This window comes from Neolamprologus multifasciatus, chromosome 7 (genome assembly GCF_963576455.1).
Source record: "Neolamprologus multifasciatus chromosome 7, fNeoMul1.2, whole genome shotgun sequence".
Taxonomy (NCBI): domain Eukaryota; kingdom Metazoa; phylum Chordata; class Actinopteri; order Cichliformes; family Cichlidae; genus Neolamprologus; species Neolamprologus multifasciatus.
Genome location: NC_140445.1, coordinates 37,015,010 through 37,035,117, shown reverse-complemented (window position 1 = coordinate 37,035,117; position 20,108 = coordinate 37,015,010). Strand labels below are relative to the sequence as shown.

Here is a 20,108-nt window from a genome sequence, read left to right as displayed (position 1 = left end):
ACTAAGTGTCACCTCTCTTCTCTGTCTTATACACTCATTCTTAATCCTGTCCATCCTTGTCACTCCCACTGAAAATCTAAACTCAGTTGCCTCTGGCACCATCTCTTGTCTAGTCGAACCATGATTTAATGCCCTTCTTTGCACAGAATAACAATCTGACTTCTGACTCTTTCACTTAGATCTGATAACATGTTTCTTGTCAGAATTCTGTTTGATATGCGTTTTCTGTAAAAACCTGAGGCACGGCCATATTTCTAAGAGGTAAACGGCAGCTGTGGATTGATTTCGTTGAATATGTCGACTGATTCCATCCCAGCATCTTAATGTTGATCAGTGGAAGGATGAAACTCAAAGAAATCTGATCTTTTCAAACAAAGGAGTCAACGTGGTCAGTGCCACTAATCTGCTTCAGATTGATCGCTGACACAGAAATAGACCAGAATCTGAAATACTTTTTCCTTTTAACATTCAGAGCATCACACAAATCACATCAAACCCTTTCTCTGATATTTTCACCTGTTTGGCAAGCCCAGATAGAAATCTTATAAGAACTATGAGACAAACCATGTGATTAAAATGCAGTCTATCTCTAACCCAATATCAATAGCAAGAGGAAATTTGAAGTAAGGAAAAGGTAAGGAGATACTGGCATAGAAAAACCTAATTTACTGACAAACACAACATACTGAGCATCACCAAATGTATGAATACAGATGAACCTTTCAACCATATGAGTGCATTAATGTGCTGCTATAACAGCCTTCGGTCCTCCGCCTTCTGTCTTTCCTGGAGATTCTAAATATGCTGCTGGGATTTTCTCTCTTTCAGATACAGCGTTAGTTCAGCTCTGACACTGCCTGATAAGGTCAGCAGAGCTTGCAGTAGGCATTCCAGTTCATCTCAAAGGTGTTAGACGGAGTTAAGGTCAAAAATCTTTGCAATTCTTGCTCATCAAAGTGGAAAAAAATAGTTCTTTCTTTTAATGCCGGTTGCTTGTGAGCACTGCAGCACTTTATCTATGTGTTGGAAGCAACACACTTGTCCAAACTACTGTTGTGCAAGTGCAGCACTGGCTTCATTGGCTATACGGGATATAAAACAGGAATAAAACATGACAAATTGAGTGTAGACAGTGATGTTAAATATTTTGACTACAACACACATAAGAAAAGTATGTCTGAGTTGCTGCATGTGTTTCTCTGTCTGTTGCTGCCATCTGGTGGTCACACGAAGAAATGTAGAATCAGCACACCGTGCACTAATGCCAAGTAAAAAACATTAAAAATGTCAAGTTAACTGCTCAGCTTACATTTTTATATGTATTTTCATATAGATATACAGTAGCTACTGATGAGGTACAGTATGCATTCAGTTACACTGTGCATATTACACGGTACACATTTTCACACGCATGATTAGTGTATTAAAATGTAAAGGCTTCAAAAGTCGCACCATAGTTTGACCTATTCAAATAAGAGTAAAAATGCTGCATTAAATGACCTGTTGTGGTTATTTTATCCTAGCTTCATATTTTATTCTAGGACTTTAATTTTGCACGATTCACTGTTCAAAATAAACTTCAAGATAAAAAGATTAAAATATTTTATAGACATACACTGGATCTGAGTACACAAGACCTTGTGCAGTCCTTAGACTCACAATAAATATGTAAATATAAAACAAAGTGCACACTGGGGAAAAATAAGTTTTTTTTTAATGTTTTTTATTTTTAAGACAAAGACCATAAGCTAATTAATTTCAGGTATAAAACAGCAATTCCCTGAATGACTGTGGTATGAAAAAAATATTTTCATTTTTTTAATCTTAGACAGGGCTTTGGTTCACCTGGCTTTTTCAGTACTCACAGCAAGAGCCATATGCTTCCGGTGACCATATAGGGGATATCCCTTCTTACTGACATCAGAGAGGGCAAGGAGTTGATAAAATGTCCGAAACCGGGTGTTTAAAGCAGTTTGTAGTCCGAGAGGTTTTTAATGATAGAAAATATGGAAAAGCACAATTAGTTTAACTGGAGCGTCAAGACTGCACTCTGTGATCCCAAACAGAGGGATTAAAGACTGTGTGGGTGGGGCTTCTGAGCTCACAAACAGAGCTGTATGCCTGAGACGTCTATGCAAATGATAACCCTGTTTACTTATGCCATTAATGAATGTTAATGTTAATGGCATATAAACATATGGGAGTGAAAAGAGGGAAGTGGAGGTTAAGTGCTCAGTGCATCATGGGAATCAGCAGCATAGTTAATGGAGGATTCAGCACCTTCTGATACTGTAAGTGGATTCAAATGGGAAGTTTAAAGCTGAATCTTAAACTACAGAGCATCTGTGTCCTGAAGGCTGATAGCTGAAGGCACTGCCTCCCATTCTACTTTCAGAAACTCTAGGAACTCTTCCCTGTCAGAGGTAAGTCTGAGAGTGAAGTGCTCTAAAGGGATAACATTATACTTTGAGGTCTTTAAGATATTACAGGGCCTGATTATTCAGGGCTGTGTACTAGTACAATTCTGGATTAACAATGAGCTAATTGAACAAAGTCTACTATGGGAGGGATAGGGTCTCCATTTCTACTCCCTATCAGCACTCTCAGTGCGTTGGATTAATTGAAGGCTTCAAAGGGAGCTTTTAGAACAGCCTGATAATAATTAATTACATTAGGCCAGCCCTGAAGTAACAAATGCATGAATCTGTTTTCCAGCATCACTCTGTGACAGGATAGTTGCTATTGCTCAAAAATTTAAAAAAAAGAAAAAAAGACTAGTGCCAAAGTGAAAATACATTGTTCACTTTGGCACTAGAAATTATCCAGACTAGAAAAACACAGAGTGTAGAGCAAACATGTATATTTCTCTAGTTACTTAAATAAAACAAAATAACTAACTAATCATTAACCTAAAAGACAGAACACAGTAAACACTGGTCACAGTCTAATGGAGGTTAAATACTGGATTACCTGTAATATTACCTGCACATTTAGGATTAACATTCTTCCATAGATGACATTTGTGGCCAGCATTAGCACTGCTAGCACTAAAAACCTGCCTCTCTCCCGGGTTAATGTCCATGTCCCTGTGCATTGCATCAGCTCTGTGGTTGAATGCCAGTTCACTCTGTGATGAAGCTGCACTGTGTTATTCTTAATATTCACTGCCATTCTTTAATTCCCAGTAATGTTCATTCTCAACAATGCAGGGTATCAATAACAGCCAACACATGAAGCATTTTTAATCTTTTGATTTTATTACTGCAAATATAGACATCACATTTACTTACTTAAGAACTCATGGTAGCATCAACATATTTACATGACACTGGCACCAGGCAGCAATAAAGTATAACAGTGTTCATGGAGTTTTAGTGGATTTATTTTTTTTATTGAATATCATTTTGTTTTTTGTTTGTTTTAGTTCCTCTGTTTCATAAAAATAAACGACAATAAATGTGTAAAGGTCTGACCTTTAGCACTATAAACAATATCTGGACAGCAGCTGTTGGTCTGCAGCCTGATGGTGGAGAAGTTCTTTCTTTAACCACCTTCTGACTTATCTGCTGGTTTCAGGGTGAATCAGTCTTTTCGAGGATTTGCTGGGATTTCTGCGCTCGTCTCATTCTCTCCTCGAAGAAACTCTGCAGGTGATGATTCCTCTGCTCCAACCTGATGACCCACTGCTCCCTCAGTCTAAAGGCAGCATTCACAGCAATGACAGGAGAGAGAAAAACAAGGAGGAGGTAAAGAATTAGCCAGTGATTACGATGAAAATACCTATTTAAAAAAGAGACATGAGTGTGGGTTTCATCAGAAACCCTTTAAGGTGGTTTATAATACTATGACACAAGATTTAGCAATGTCACAGTTCAGGTGAACGATGCAATTATGTTGTTAAAACTAATCTTGTATGCTCCGCATTAATGCGTGACATTGAGGCTCTTACTGTGTCACTCCATACAATGAAGCACTGAGCTCAACTCAGCAGGGAGAAGGCAGCAACAAGTACCTCAGGGGAATCAATTGAGTCAGCAGTGGCAGGTGTGTGAGCTACACAATGAGCAGCAGTGAGAGTATGGCTTTTAAGCTTAGACTTATTTTTGAGTAAAAATAGTATGTATTTTTAAAAGATGGCCGTGGCCACTGTGCAGAATTGCTGTGACAGGTATGCGTTTTTTGTTGGGGGGGGTTTGGTGTTTTTTTGATAAAACATCCATTTGTTGTATCAGATTGTACAGATACGTCCCTTTCTATTGTAAAGTTGGATATTTGAAGATGGTAGTGTATTTAAAACAGCTGCAGTTCCACACATGGCCACTTTAGGCTATCTCCAAAAGTGAGTGAGTCACCTTTCAGATTTTTTAGTAGATTTTTTTAGTAGACTGCCACTCTCGCCTGTCACAGGGCAAGACACACAGTTTACCTTTGACAGGTAACCAATCCACCACAGGGTTAAAAGGAAGAGACATACAAACATTCCTACAATCCTTCACTTTATGGATGTGCTTCACCCTCTTGTCCAAATATGCTCCAAAACTAAAATGGTCATGGTCAAATTAATAAAGCTGCACCAACAGGCCTTCAAATGGGTAACATAGCACACAATAATATAGGATTTTTTAGTGATATATAATATTCAATATGTAGCTCAATAATTCTTTTCTTTCTGACACACAAAGTATGAACATTTCTCTAACATTTTATGTGTAGTTACAGGTCCTTAACAACATATTGTGACAATGCAATTTAATAATAATGTTTTATTGTCACAAAAAATCGTGGATTACTTGTTTACACTATGCTCAGCTCCACTCAGATCATCTGGTTGCAGAGCGCCCTATGGTAAATGAACTATGTCAAATCAACAGACACTATTTAATTATTAGTCATTATTAATCTCTGGCTCTCTTCCACTGCGTCTCGCCTCACCTCCAACCGGTCACGGCAGATGGCTGTACCTCCCTGAGCCTGGTTCTGCTGGAGGTTACTTCTTGTTAAAAGGTAGTTTTTCCTTGTCACTGTTGCCAAAGCACTTGCACATAGGAAACTTTTTGATTGTTGTAGTTTTCTCTGTATCATTGTAGGATCTTTACCTGATACAAACAATACAACACAATACTTTTTAAATTTTCATTTACTGGCTGCTATAAATGCCAATGCAGATATACTGCCAAATAGCTAATATTAGCCAATATGTCACTCAGCCAAAATATCATAGCTCTAATAGCTACATCCAACCACTGATACCGAATTGATCCCAGAACCACATTTAAGTGGCAATTGAAAGAACTGCTTTCAGTTTTTCCAGGTCAGGAGGCTGCTATGCGCACAGAGGCAATCAAACATTAAGCTGCTATGGTACACATTATGGGAATAACCAAGCTGGTAATGTGTCTATCCAATAGTTATCAATACGTTTCACAATTTATTTTTTACTTTGTTGTGGTTCTAGATTAATGATCCCAATAATCATTAGAGCAGAAGCATCCCTGTCTGTAGGTTTTACAGCAATCCATTTAACCAGTGATGATATTTTAGTCTAGACAAGGTGATTCACTGACTGACTACGCGCTGATGAAACTTTACTTTTGCCTGAAATAAAGGAGGTATTGAAATTCTACACCGGAAAGATTATTAATCCTGTAGCTCTGCAGCAGGGCTGTATACTTTAGATCTTTAGTTTACATAAAGCTATATATCACTGTGCAGTTAGGAACTACTTTACACTATATAAATGTTTCATAACCTGAGAGATTTTCACATTTTAATCAAAAATTTATTGCACATTTTTTTAAACTCACAAGTCACAGAAAGAGCTGCTTCCCAGCAGCAGCACTGCGGTCCATTTGTTGGTGTAAAGCACAGATTTAAAATGTGTGAAAGAAGAAAAAGTCATTTGTTTTTTTTAGGATGTGTTCTATGTTTGGAAGCAGAGATGAGCATCAGAGTCCAGTATTTGCCCTGACACCATAACTCCTAGGCTTAAAGTAATCGTGCAGACATCCAGCGAAACTTGATCTTCGGTCATTGTTGTCACAGATAATTGTGTTACAGAAAGAGAGGAAGTGTGTGTGTGAGTCTGTGTGTGTGTGCTTGAGCGAGCGAGAACTAGGCTATGTTAGCTGTTGGATTAATATTGTTGTGTCTGTGCTCATCTGTCAGCACACGCCATCTTGCATTGGTTAATCTGCTGCGTTCTGGTTGTCTGTCCTCAAATATTCACGCTGATCTGCAGGATTCAAACATATAGCCGAACTGGCTCTAATCAACATTCTCAGGGTACTCCGTGATGACAGACAGAAGAGCTGGAAACATAACCAAGCCATTTTCTGAACTAGACGGAACAAAGGGCAGTTATTGAGTTTATTTTTGACGCCCTTTTCTTTCCTCTGTGCCTCTCACGGACCCTGCTGCTCATCATCAAACACTGACTCAAAGCTCTTCACCAAGCTCGTATAGATTTGATTACGCAACATCTCAGCATATGGAAGCACCCATCATGCTGTCAAACTTATGTTCAGCTGGAATGTGGAAGCTATGCTAACAAGCTTTGACTGGCAACACAATATGTCACATTTCAACTGGTGAAGTGTTTGCATCTGTTGGAATTTAACTGGTATAATGAACTGTGTGTCAGCTGGTGGTAGTCCAGGGTGTTTAGAAATAAGCAAGTTTCATTAGAAAACTTAGAGGTGTAGGGTTTGGGTTAGAATGCCTTTTAGTCACAAGCTAAAAAAAATACAGTTTCAAGTCCCTAACATGCAGTTTGATCATACAGTTCTTCTGCTATATAATTTCCATCAACACCTATTGTTCAGAAGAACACTGCATTAAGTACTTGCACTCTCAGCACTAGTAGACATGGCACAGAGCTGTGGGAACATCACTTTTTGTGTGCAACATAACTAGCTATATATGTTAAATGGGCCCTGAAGCTAGCAGTGCTAGCCCCAGCACCTTTCTTTCCTTTTAGGTTTACAAAATCTGTCCCTGGTTTATTTCCATTTATGTTGTCTATTATGGATATTTGCGCAGGTGGACGGAAGCTGATGAGTTGCTGCTCGTTTTTGTACTCTGATATTAATAATTAGTTTAATAAACTATTATTTCTAGTGCAGATGAACAAGGATAGCATCCATTCATCATCCTTCATTGGGGCACCATGATAAGCAGAGACAATCAGGTATTTGATGCCCAAACCACCACAACTGGCTCCTTTCCATGTGGACGAGAAGTGCTTTACTCTGATTCGCTCCTGAATGACCAAGGCCCTCATCCTATCTTTACTAAAGTGCGAGGTCACACTTCTGACAAAGTTCATTTTCATTGCCCGTATCCATAATTATGGATATCCAATTATGGATATCGTATCCATAATCTCATTCTTTCAGTCACTGCCTGAAGCTCATGGTCATGGGTGAGGTCAGGAAGGTAGATCGACCAGTAAATTGACAGCTTTAGTTTCACATCAGCTCAGTAGGAGTACCAGTCTCCCCTCACTCATGAACAAGACCCCAAGATAATTAAACTCAATGATTTCAATGATGCTGATTCTCTACCCAGCTGCTTAACACGTGTCTCCAAACTACCTTAGTTCACAATGGAGGTCACCACCCGATGAGGCCAAAAGCCAGGAACCAGGAGATGGTATCAAAGAGGTTACTTCCATATTTTATATACATTGTCTCATTGCAGCATATTGTTGTGGGTTGCTGTATTAATAAAACTGAAACATATAGATATGCAGTATTGTCAGTGTTAGGCACTGAAATAAGATGACTGTTTGGGCTGGAGGAACAATGTTTGAGGAGCAAAGAATGTTAAATGTTAAAAAAGTGCTTTTACAGCACACATTGTTTCTATTGGGCAGAAACCAAGCTGACTTCATCCATCTTGGTTTTCCTGGGATGCATGCAAATCAGGGATACAGCACTCCAAAAGGTCATCCTTCTGCTGCTATCCAACACATCAAAGACAGGCTTTAAAAAGCAAATATTTTCCAGCCTGAAATCATCTGGAATGTTAATCAGGGTTTGCACTATGAAATTACACACTTGCATCAGGAACTTTCTAAACTTGTATGTTTTTATATTTGCTGACCGTGCCAAAGCGCTGTTCTTCATACGGTTCTCCTCCCCATTCGTCTGCTCGCTGTGCTGAACAATCCTCTGCTCCCAGAATGACTTCAGCTTCTGTTTGTCATGAATTCGAGCTGCATTCATCACCTGACAACAGCAATTACACAGCAGCAGACGCAACACTAGTCCACAAAAACTCAGGTGTGGGTTCAATAAAATAAAAAAAAGTCTGTCTACTTACTGCTGGCTCTTTTCACTTCTTTCCTCTTTTGTTTTCTTTCTTTGTCTCTTTGTCCTCTATCACTGTCCTCTGTTTCCAGTTCGCCTTTATTTCCTCTTTAACTCCTCCCCTCTGCTCCACATCTCTGTTTTATCGTCTCTCTCTGTCCTGCTCTCCATCCTCCGTCCAATGCTCTTCTTCTTTTAACTCATCTCCACCTTGTTGCTTCCTCTTTTCACAAATAAAATGATTGCTTGTTATTCATCTTTCTTGTTACTTCTGTCCCTTTACTCCAGTCTGTGAATTAAGTAAAGACTTTTTCATATAGCAGAATAAAGCCTTTCAGCCATCATCATGTACACCAGCCAGGATTAACATTAAAAGGACTGACAGGTGAAGAAAGAAACATTAATCACTGCATTACAAAGGAAACTCTCAAAAGCTGATATATAGTGTCTGCTACTGAAATTATTACACAATATAATATACAGAGATAAGCAACATTTTAATGATGGAGTTCATTTTAACTCTTGTGTGCTGGACATAATGTGGTTCTTTGGATTTAATGAACAGAAGACAAATCCTTAACCTAAAGTCAGATGCAGAAGCTGTTTAATGGGATCTCTACAATACAGCAGGACCATGAATATGAGATCCCACAGCCGCCCAAAGGGAAGCAATAATAACTCTGTTTTCATTTTGTCAGTGATTTGTAGCGACCCGCTGCGAATAAGGGAGCAGCCAAAAATAGCTTTAATCAGCAGTCAGCTAACAAACGAATTAAACATTATGTTGTCATCATCATTAGTAAATAAATTCATTCATTTTAAATTGACGTGAACTTTGTTGAACTTTAGCTAATAATCAGTTAAAAGGTATTTTCATGAAACTGAGACCACAAGCACAATACAAACCTCAGTATTACATCTTCCTGTCCTTCTAAAGTGCAGTAGGTAGTGTCCGAATCACTTAAAACTGAAATTGGTAGAATCAGAACCAAATGAAAACTGATTCAAGAACTTTTAGAAGACTTCTTCACTATTGCATTTTGTGTCATATATTTATAATAGATGCATGTTAAATTAGAACCTAAAACACTGAGAGACAGCGTCTTCATGTTTTTAAGTAAAAAGACAAAAACTAATCAAAATATCTTTTTGGACACAGACACTGGTTTGTGGTGGTGTGGAGCAGCTTTTCAGGATTGGCAAAGCTATGTAGTCTCCTACTACTCATTAAAGTGTTATCACAACACATACTACCAGCTGTGGATGAATTATGTGAGCCATCATTCCCCACATTCACTGTAATAAAGACACAGCTAAGCACATCACGTTCATATGATTTTCTGTCTGTAAGTTGGGATCTGATGCACAGTAGTGACTGACACGTAATGTATTTATTTCAGGGAAATTACTGTCGCTGCAAATGGGGGAAAAGGCCTGAAACTGTGCAGTAAAATCATAAACAGCTGTGCGGGGAAAGAGTGTTTAAGTCTGGCTCTCTTGTACAGTGTGTCTTTGTCCTGTCTTCCCCCCTCACCCCAAACCGGTCACAGCAGACAGCTGCCCCTCCTTGAGAGGTTTTTCCTTCCCGCTCTCGCCGCAACACTTGCTCATAGGAGGTCATATGATTGTTGGGGTTTTCTCTATATTATGGTAGGGTGTTTACCTTGAAAATATCATATAATGTGCTTCAAGGTCCCTGTTGTTAATTGTGGCTATAATAAAACTGAATTAAACTGTTGTGTGTGTTAGGCTTTTTTCTGGGATTTAGGGAACCAAAACATATGTTGCATCATGCTACGCAACAGAACTCAGACCACCAAAAAGTTAATGGACGTTAACAATGTTTATGTAACTCAAATTCTCTCCGGTCACAAACAGGACGTTTTAATTTTTCTGTTTCTATTCATCTGTCCACAGTCATATGATTACACAGACAACACTCAGCAGTGGACATGAAGACGCAGATGTCACATGGCTTAACTGAAAGGCACCAGGATCTTACCGCAGCTTAGCTGTCTTTACATACACACACAAAGAGAGAGACAGAGAGAGTGAGTGTGTGTGAGTGCTGAGAGTGAGCTAAAAAAAGACTATTGCTAAACATTTATTAAACTACACAATAAGTATGTATAAGTGTATTTACTTCGATGCCTGTCTGCTTGTTTGTTTGCAGAAGCAGAAGAGCAAACTGGTTGCCTCTCTTGTCAGATAAGAACAGAAAATTGAGGCCACAACTCACATGAACTCACTTACAGTGCAAAAATGAAGATAGGAAACATACCGCCTGGTCTGACGAGTCTTGATTTCTGCTGTGGCATTCAGATGGTACAGTTAGAATAACATGAAATCATGAATCCATCTGGCCCCTTAGTACCAATTTAACATTATTTTGGGGGTGTTTTTTGCCTTTATTAGATAGTTTAGTGAAAGTGGTGAAGAAACCAAGCAAAGGGCCTTGGATCACAGTCAAACTGCTGCGTTTAGCCTTTGGCATATGGGTGCCTGCTCACTCTGTGACCTAAACTGGTGCTCTATTTTAACATCTTTTAAACACAAAGCATAGCTGAGTGCTGCTACTGACCTTGTTGGTCCCTTAATGACCACAGCGTACCACCTTCTGATGGCTGCAAACAGCAGGATAAAACACTATGTCGTGACAAACTGGTTTCTTTAGCATAACGCTGGGATATAGTAAAACAGGAGAGTTGCATCACAGATGTGCAGCTAAGAAATCTCTAGTGTGTATCTGATGTAATAGTGTCAATTTGGCCACCTGAGAAATATTTCCAACCCCTTGTTGCATCTATGCCACAAAGTGGTAAAACATCGGTTAACCTGGTTGTTATTGCCTGTTGTTCTGTATAGAAAATGTGTGTAGTCATAGAAAGTAATATATTTGGCATCGTTATTTGCAATTTAATTGTATATAACTTTTTTTTTTAGGCTGACAGCCACCATCCACTTTGTGTCACAAAACTTGTAAAATCTTGTTTACTGACTTATTTTCTCAACAACATTAAGCAGGGATTCAAGCAGGGTCAAGAGTGTTTGAAAGTGGCCAGATGCAGGTTTACACAAAGGCATCTTGGGCATGTCCATCTTTTGTAGACATTCAGTAGATCCATCCTGGACTGGTCACCAGTCCATCACAGGGCCCAGCTGAGGGTTTGGGTTTGAATCCACCACCTTCTTGCTGCACCACCGCGCCACCCAGTGATGGTGTGTTTTCACTGTTATTCAGTGATGAACTCATATATTATCTCCTGACTCACTGCCATCTACCCCCTTTCATGTGCGTGTGGCTGCTGACAAAATCCCTCGGCAGGTGAGTCATATGGAAGGCATGACAGAACTTTGATACGGTGTCAGACATGTACATGCAACAATGAGTTTTTTTCAAATCCATCCAAACAGCTGATCAGCACAAGAGAGCAAACTTCCCCGGCAGGATTAAAACAGCTGACAGTAGCGTGTGTGTGTTTGTATCAGTTAATAAAACTGAATGTTATTGAAGGACCATTCCACAAGTTTTACACCATCTGTGAATTTAGTATCAGAAACTGTGTGACTGTGAAAAGCAGCAGCTGCAGTCAGTCTGAGTTCATGCCAGATCAGTTATCTTGGTTTTGTACCTTGTAATCAGTCATGTTAATGTGGAAATGTGAGCAATAGTGGAAACATTGTCAGTGTATGCTAGGAAGCTGTCAGACACACAGTCAAAAATCTCTCAGACTGTCAGGCATGCTCTGGTTAAGTGATCCCGCTAAGCCAGTCAGATGCTTGTAATCAGGTGCCTGTAATACAACAACACCTCCCACTAGTCTTTAGCACCTAAACCAAGCCAAACAGATTTTAGTGCCTAAACCTAACAAAATAGTTTTGTTGTGCCAAATACTTTTTAGAATCTGAACACAACAAAGTAGATTTAGTGCTTAAATGTAACTGAGAAGTAACGAGTACCTAAGTCTCATCATTTTTAATTAGCAAGTCCAAAAAAGTGTGAGATTCAATCTGTGTCTCATGGTGTGAACTCATCAGTAGACAGTGGTTTCATACCTGCTATCTCTTATCTTAAACAGCTCTGGAGCAGGTTAGGTCTGTAACAGATGTTGCCATGGGGATGTACTCCTGTTTTCATAACCCAAAATTTAGACCGGAAGTTAACTCACTAAGATTTCAATCCTGCTTCACAGTACAGGCCTCTGGTTCTGTTATCTTTGCATTGTCCATAGCATTAAAGTCCAAGCTTCTGAGTCCAGCACTGGAGTCATACTTGATGAATATGTAAACAGCCTGAAGGTTAATTTTTCAGTGTGCAGCCTGTCGTTGTTAGCAGAAACTGGCTGCTGCCCTGCTTCTTCTTCTTCTTCTTTCTTCAGCTGCTCGTTTTTGAGGTCACAATAAACATTGTCTGCTTCCATCTCACCCTATCCTGAGCATCTTCTTCTGTCATACCAGCCTTCTGCATGTCCTCCTTCACCACATCCATGACCCTCCTCTGTGGTCTTTCTCTTTTCTTCCTGGATTGCAGCTCCATCTTCAACATCCTTTGTCCAGTTAATCCACTGTCATTCCTCTGTACATGTCCAAGCCATCTCAGCCTTGCCTTTTTAACATTGTCTCGAGGTTCCTCAACCTTAGCTGTCTCTCTGATGTACTCATTTCTAGTCCTGGCCATTCGGCTCACTCCCACTGAAAATTTTAGGAAACCATACATTATAGCAGGTCTCACAACCATCGTTAAATCTTTCTCTCTTGCTGCTCTCCTTCTGTCACACATCACCCCTCACACTCATCTCTACCTGCTCCACCTTGCCTGCACTCTCCATTGCTTTGGATGTCTGATCCCTCCTATTCAAACTCCTCTTCCTTCGCTATCTCTACTCCATCCATCCTCACCTATCCATCTGTCTCCCTCTTACTCACACACATGTATTCCCCACCTCTCCAGGTTCTCTTCCACCTGCTCACTAGTCTTAATACAGATAACAATGTTGCATGCAAGCATCTTAGTCCACAGAGACACTACAGCAAACAAGGACCGGTTCAGAGCAGATTCCTGATCCACCAGGACTCTCAAAGCAAGCATCACATCTGAAGTGCTGTTTCACCATACCTAACCACAAATCCTCACCACCTCTGTTTCCTTCACCTACATATGTAATGTACAATCTCTCCCTCCAGGCTCTTTACCACTTAATCCAACTTACTCTGGAGTTCCTCTTTCTCTTCTGACATGTGACCCATGGGGCATACGCACTGACAACATTCAACATCCACACCGTTCGATTTCCAGCTTCAAACTCATGATCCTTTCTCACCCCCACCCCCCGCCCATGCCTGGGTTGGCTGCTGCTCATCTGAGCTCCGTTTAAAGATAGAACTTCAAGTCTTTAATGAGGTAACATATTCATACTAAAAGAGCTGATAATTTGTCTTTGTGATTGAAGTAGTGTCACGTAGAGTCTCCAGGAGCACAGAAATACAAATGTGTCTGTTAATGCCGTTATCTGCAGTGCTGCTATCAGCAAATAAAGCTGTTGTTTGAGGAACCTGGAGAGATAAGAAGCTCACCACAGTTTCCTCCTCATTACATTTATCTCTCCACTCTCCCTTTTCCAAGTTGTTTGCTTTACTCGGCTCAGAAACTAGATTATAAAACCTTTTCTGAATCTTGCACATCGGCTTTATGTAACAATACATGAGCATTAATGCACTAAAGTCACAGGAGAACATGGAAAAGTGGTATAAAGACATTAAGCATTCCTCTTCTCTTTCACATCCCCCTTTAATCCCAGCTCTTCCCTCCTGCTGCTGCTTCTCTGTTCAGACCCCCTCGCTCCACTCAGAGCTGCTTAAATCTGGTCCAATCCCTTTAACCTTTTCTCAGAGGGGATCAACAAACAGAACATCAACATTAATTTTCACAGGATCCAGAATGCACATCAGTTTAGACTGAAAGCTTTTTTCTTCCTCCGGTTGGAAGACTTACTTTAGACACATTTTTCTTTGGAGTAGTCCAGATAACAAAGGAGAGATTACACTCAGATTACCATGGGATTAAGCTATAAAACCTCCTCTGCTTCTTGACAAAAACCCTGACATCCGTGTTCTTTCTCTCCTCGTTTTCCTTTTAAGTAGCATCACTCACATTTTGTACCCCATCATTTAAACTGGAGGATAAGTAAAAGCAGCTACCTATAGACAAGCTTGCAGTCGAGGAAATAAACTAAGCAGATTTTAAATTCAGTGGAGTTTTAGTGCTACTGTGCCAAATAATGAAAATAACTAATCTCACAAAGCTTTACATAGTTCGGTTGAGATTTTAACTGGATTACAAACTGAATGTTTGTAATCCCGTGGCAACGATAGGAGGAAAAAACTCATTTTCAAGAGTGGGAAACCTTAAAGAGAAACAGGCTGGCTGAGGGAGGACATCTGATGGCCTCGAGTGGCTGTGGTAAAAGGAGAGTGAAAGGAGGAAAGACGAGCAGTGAGAATTAGAAACAATAAACATTGTGCAGGGTGGTGAGGTCAGTCCCTGCAAAACAAGAACCAGAGCCAGAGATATCAGCAAAGATGCACAGGAGAGAGGGAACAGTAATGAACCACATGATCAAGGGGACAAAGTTTACAACATGCAAAAGTTGCAAATGAGCTGCATGAAACATGAAAGAGAAGTGAGCAGAGGCAACGCGTTCTCAGCACAGTTTGACACACAGTTCTCTTTTGTCAGCGTCTGTATGCTCTCATACAGAAGGCCTTAAGAGAGAACAGTTGAGGGATATGAAGTCTGCATTAAGAGGCTTGAGGGGTAGTGGCGTCAGACATCTCATGATTATCAACTGAGCAGACATTAAAGAAGGATGTGACAGACTAACGTCGCTTTCATTAAATCCCATGCACCATGGAGACCCTGTGCCTAATTGACACACCCCAGCAGTTTGGCCAAAGCAGCATTATTTTATACTATAAAGAGGAGAGGTTCACCTTGAATTGCCCGGGAATCCAGCTCAAACTGTAGCTCTTTAAATTTTCTCATTTACCAAGCAGTGCCTCAGAAGACCCGAGCCACTGCTTGAAAGATTTATAGACAAGAAGCAGGATTTCAATCTCTGCTCTGACACATTTGAAGCCAGTGCAGAGACCTAAGAAATTCTGTTATATGTTAATTTTTCTTTGTTCTTTGTTGTGACTCTGCTTTCTAGGAGACCAGACTATTGATGCTTTTGGATAGGAAAAGTTTCTCTCATTTCTGCATAGGCATACATCTTTTGATTCGCTTTCTTTTTCAGATGACAGACTTTGTAACCAATTTATCTCTGATTTCCGGATTACATCATGATCTCTGACAGGTCTCAGATTTTCAGAGAGCACAGTCCAGGTAAGTGTTAACGCTCACCATTTTTCTTCTTTTTCAGCTAACTCATTGGTTTTATCTGCATCTAGCAGAGGTGTTTCAGGCACATCCCTTTTATTTGTCCCTTGCAGAGACAATCTATGGAGCAGTTGTCACCTGATGAATTAGGATGGTGATATTGTCATCTGCATAATTATGTTACAGTGTAGTTGATGTTTACTGTGGCTCAATGAATGCTAGTAGGAAGGGGGGCCCCCTCCCCCTCTCCCCAAAACACCCACAGAACCCATTAACTCTGGTCTGTCCAACAGAACTATAACTGCAAGATTTAATCAGACTAGGAGAGAAATTTTGCCTGAATCACTTTGTAAAAAAACAAATTAAATGTTGGATTCTCTTATCACCAATGTTTAAATGCAGCTTTTCTCAGTAAACCTTGTTGATAAAACTCTGAGGCTTCAAACTGCTCCCAAAGCTCACACAGTTCTTTCTACTCTTAGTACTGCATGATGTCAGTGAGTGCAGATATCATCTGCTGTGAGCAGATGATCCTTATTACATTTCTTTAGAAGCAGCCAATCAAAAGAAAGTTGTCTTAAAAATGGCTTGTGGGAGACAAAGCATGATTTAAGGAGCTACACCACAGACAGTTTAAGACAGAAATTATTTTAAACCATAAATCTAATGTGACATTCCATGTCCCTATTGCCAGTCTTGGCAGCCGGGGGTCAGTCCGCCAGGGCCTCCGCTCCTGGCCGCCACCCGGCACACAATGCACCCCACCCCTATGGCGCCTCCTGCGGGTGGTGGGCCTGCGGGAGGATGGGCCCATGTCTCCTCTTCGGGCTGTGCCCGGCCACCAGACGCTTGCCCTCGGGCACCCTCCCCGGGCCTGGCTCCAGCCCCGGTAACCCTATCCCAGGCAGGGTAAACTGTTCCCTCGGTGTTCTTTTCATAAGGGTCTTCTGAATCGCTCTTTGTCTGGTCCCTCACCAGGACCAATTTGCCATGGGAGACCCTACCAGGGGGCAAAAGCCCCCAGACAACATAGCCCCTGGGATCCCTGGGACACACAATCCCCTCCACCACGATAAGGTTGCGATTCACGGAGGAAACCAGCTGAGGTGGTTTGGGCATCTGACAAGGATGCCCCCTGGGCACCTCCTGGGTGAGGTGTTCCAGGCATGTCCCACCGGGAGGAGGCCCCGGGGCAGACCCAGGACACGCTGGAGAGATTATATCTCTCGGCTGGCCTGGGAACGCCTTGGTGGAGGAGGTGGCTGGGGAGAGGGAGGTCTGGGCCTCTTTGCTTAGGCTGCTGCCCCCGCGACCCGGCCCCGGATAAAGCGGATGAAGATGGATGGATGGATGGATGGATGAATCTAATGTAGTACAAACCAAGAATATAAAATCACTAATGAAGAAACTAAAAAATGGAGCACATTATGTGAATAGGTCTCCTTTTATCAGAGTGGTCGCAGCTCTTTGGTGGCACCGAACTTCAGACTGACATTTATCTAAAACAGGCATTATACTTTCTGCATCCGTGGGTCCGCTCAGATCCCAGTGATGTAATTTTCATCATCAAACAGTTAGTGCAAGAATCCACGTAGATGTCCACATGCTGGCTTGTTTTCTGGGACTGCGCGGACTCTAATGCAACAGCTACACGTGCTCTCCAGGCTGCAGACTTCACATGTCAAAAGAGTGTAACAGGTCTCCAGCTGTCCATGTCGACCAGTTTAATATAGGTTTAAGTAAGCATTTGAGGTTATATTTTTCATAGTGATTTATCAGTAATACATATACATACATGTTTATGTATATATATATATATATATATATATATATATATATATTTATTAGGGGTGCAATGATACAGAAAATTCACGGTTCGGTTCAGTTCAATACTTTGGTGTCACGGTTCGATATTTTTTCGATACAAAAAAATGTTCATGCCTTTTTAATTTTTTAATTCAACAACAAAATAATAATAATAAAAATAAATGTATCTGATCGAGAAATCACTCATCTTTGGAAAGAGAGTTTATTACAGAGAAATGGCTCTTTCCAAAATAAAAGCTATACTATACGCTTCTTCTGGGCTATATTCTCAGCAGCATATTAAACATATCAGGTCCCCATAAGGCAGGGGTGTCCAAACTCCGGCCCGCGGGCCAACTGCGGCCCGCAGTCCATTTTTAATTGGCCCGCAAGTAATTTTATAAATAGAATAGAATATGGCCCGCACTTCAACTTTTGCTGGAGTGTATTGCACTTCTTAGTTTTAACACCAGGGGGAGCTGCTGTTGATCAAGGCAGTTGCTCCACCAAAAAGGACAATCACAGAAGAACTTTACCCCCAAGTTACTAAATATGGCAGAACCAAAGAAGCGAAAGGTAGAAAAGTGAGTGCAGAAGATTTCAGACACGGTGGGAGAGTGAATATTTCTTCAGATAATTCAAGGGGACGTGTGTCTGTTTGATCTGCACTGAAACTGTGGCAGTTATGAAAGACTATAATGTATGACGTCATTATGAAACCAAACATCAGGCCTATGCATCTTACACTGGAGAGAGCAGAAATTAAAGCAAAGGGTAGCTCTCCTGCGGGGTCAGCAACAGTATTTTTTTTTCGTGCTCATATTATCCAGGAAAAGGCTCCAATAGCCAGCTATGAGGTCGCCCAACTCATGGCAAGACATGGCAAGCCTTTTTCAGATGGAGACCTCATAAAACACGGCCTCGTTAAAATCACCCAAATAATGTGCCCTGAAAAAGTGCAGGACTTCAACAACGTCAGCGTGTCCAGAAATCCAGCTGTGCGACGCATTGAAGACTCGTCAGCCAACATATAACTGCAACCGTCTGATAAAGCTGTGCTTTTGATTTTTACTCCATCGCATGCGATCAGAGCACCGATGCCACAGACACCACACAGCTGCTAATTTTTTTGCGGGGAGTGGACGAGAGCACGAGCGCTTTAGGTGAGTAAAAAATATATTCCACAGTACCCGTGTGTTAATAAGCAGGTACACATGCTTCAAATATCAATAATGCGCATCGATTCTGTCACTACCCTGCTTTTGCGCACCACTTTCTTATATGCGTTTTTCTTGTTAACACACAGAGTACACACCGCTGTGCACAGCGCACGTACACGCAAAGTCAGCTGATCTCATCTGATGCAGATTTGCTCCTTGATCAAGTGACATTTGTCCGTATTTTTGGCACGAGTGGCGATCAGCACCGCTGCTGGATGGTCCGATTTACATACCCAGCGCAGCTGATACTCACCAGAATAATTTACTAAAATTATATGGACTCCTGTTATTAAGTCCAGTTCAGTATGTTAATGTTAATAACCGTTTCAAACTAACGTTAATAGGTGTGTTGCTAAGCCTAATAACTTAAAAAACAAGCTTGAAATGTACCCGTCCCATTTCCCCTTTGTTTTTTCTCTGTGCTGTAAATCTTCTGTCTAAGAAGAAATTTGAGGCTGCTGTTCTGAGAATGAGCTACCAAAGCTTTTTCTGAATAAATCAATAAAGATCCATTTATGGAAAGCTGTGATGAAGGCAGTTTTGTCTTTAATTATATTCACCAATATAACATATTTGACCACTTTTAAGTGATTTTTCTAACTTTTTTCTAACTTTCTAACACTAAAGTTAAGGTTATATACCTAATTTCTATTAAGTGGCCCAGCCCCTCCTATATTTATATGTATGTGGCCCTCAGTGAAAAAAGTTTGGACACCCCTGCCATAAGGAGAATCATGTGCTAACGGCTGTCTAAATGACTCGGGTAAAGTTTTTAGCATGCATGCTTGTTGTTTTTGTCTGCTTCCACTTGTCTTTGCACTAGGATGATGCCGGAGTAAATGTGCAGTCATATTCATTGTGTTCCCACTAGTGCTGTCAGCGTTAATCTCGTTAAAATGACATTAACGCCATAACGCGGCAAATCTCCGTTAACAAGTTACCGCGGATCGCCCCGTGCATGGGGCTGGACGGCGTCAACACGTTAACATGCAGTAGTTCCCACCAATTGAGCATTGCGTGGCACATCCGACATACTGTTTTACTTTTGTCTATGACGCGCTTACCTTCAGGGTCATGCTTCACATGAAAACCAAGATAGTTCCAGACGCCAGATCTGAATGAGGGTGGGGGAGGTTCAATTTGCCATGTTGCAACGAGCTTAGCTTCTGTCTTGCTAGCTTGTGCTGCGCTCCGTGGATCTGCACTCGACAGTGCAGCCTAGGCGAAGTAGTCGAACACAGATAATTTTACTCACACAATCTGGAAGTTGTGTCCTCCCTATATTAAAGCTGCTATACAGGATCTGCAAAACAAACTGGGTTGAAACATTTTGACCCTCTTTAACAACATTCCAACATAACATTATTATTGATTGGGGAGATTAAAATTAATGAT

The 20,108-nt window shown here is 40.8% G+C and overlaps 2 long non-coding RNA genes across 2 annotated transcripts in view; both read right to left on the bottom strand.

The window, feature by feature from the left end:
- Nucleotides 1–20,108, bottom strand: part of LOC146514741 (uncharacterized) — a 118,234-nt gene that overhangs the window by 94,666 nt on the left and 3,460 nt on the right. The window lies entirely within an intron of this gene.
- On the bottom strand, nucleotides 1,362–11,530 carry LOC146514742 (uncharacterized). The gene is made up of 2 exons (XR_014875467.1): nucleotides 8,104–11,530; nucleotides 1,362–3,696 (listed from the first exon to the last, which is right to left on the bottom strand). It is a non-coding gene; the product is annotated as an uncharacterized LOC146514742 (long non-coding RNA).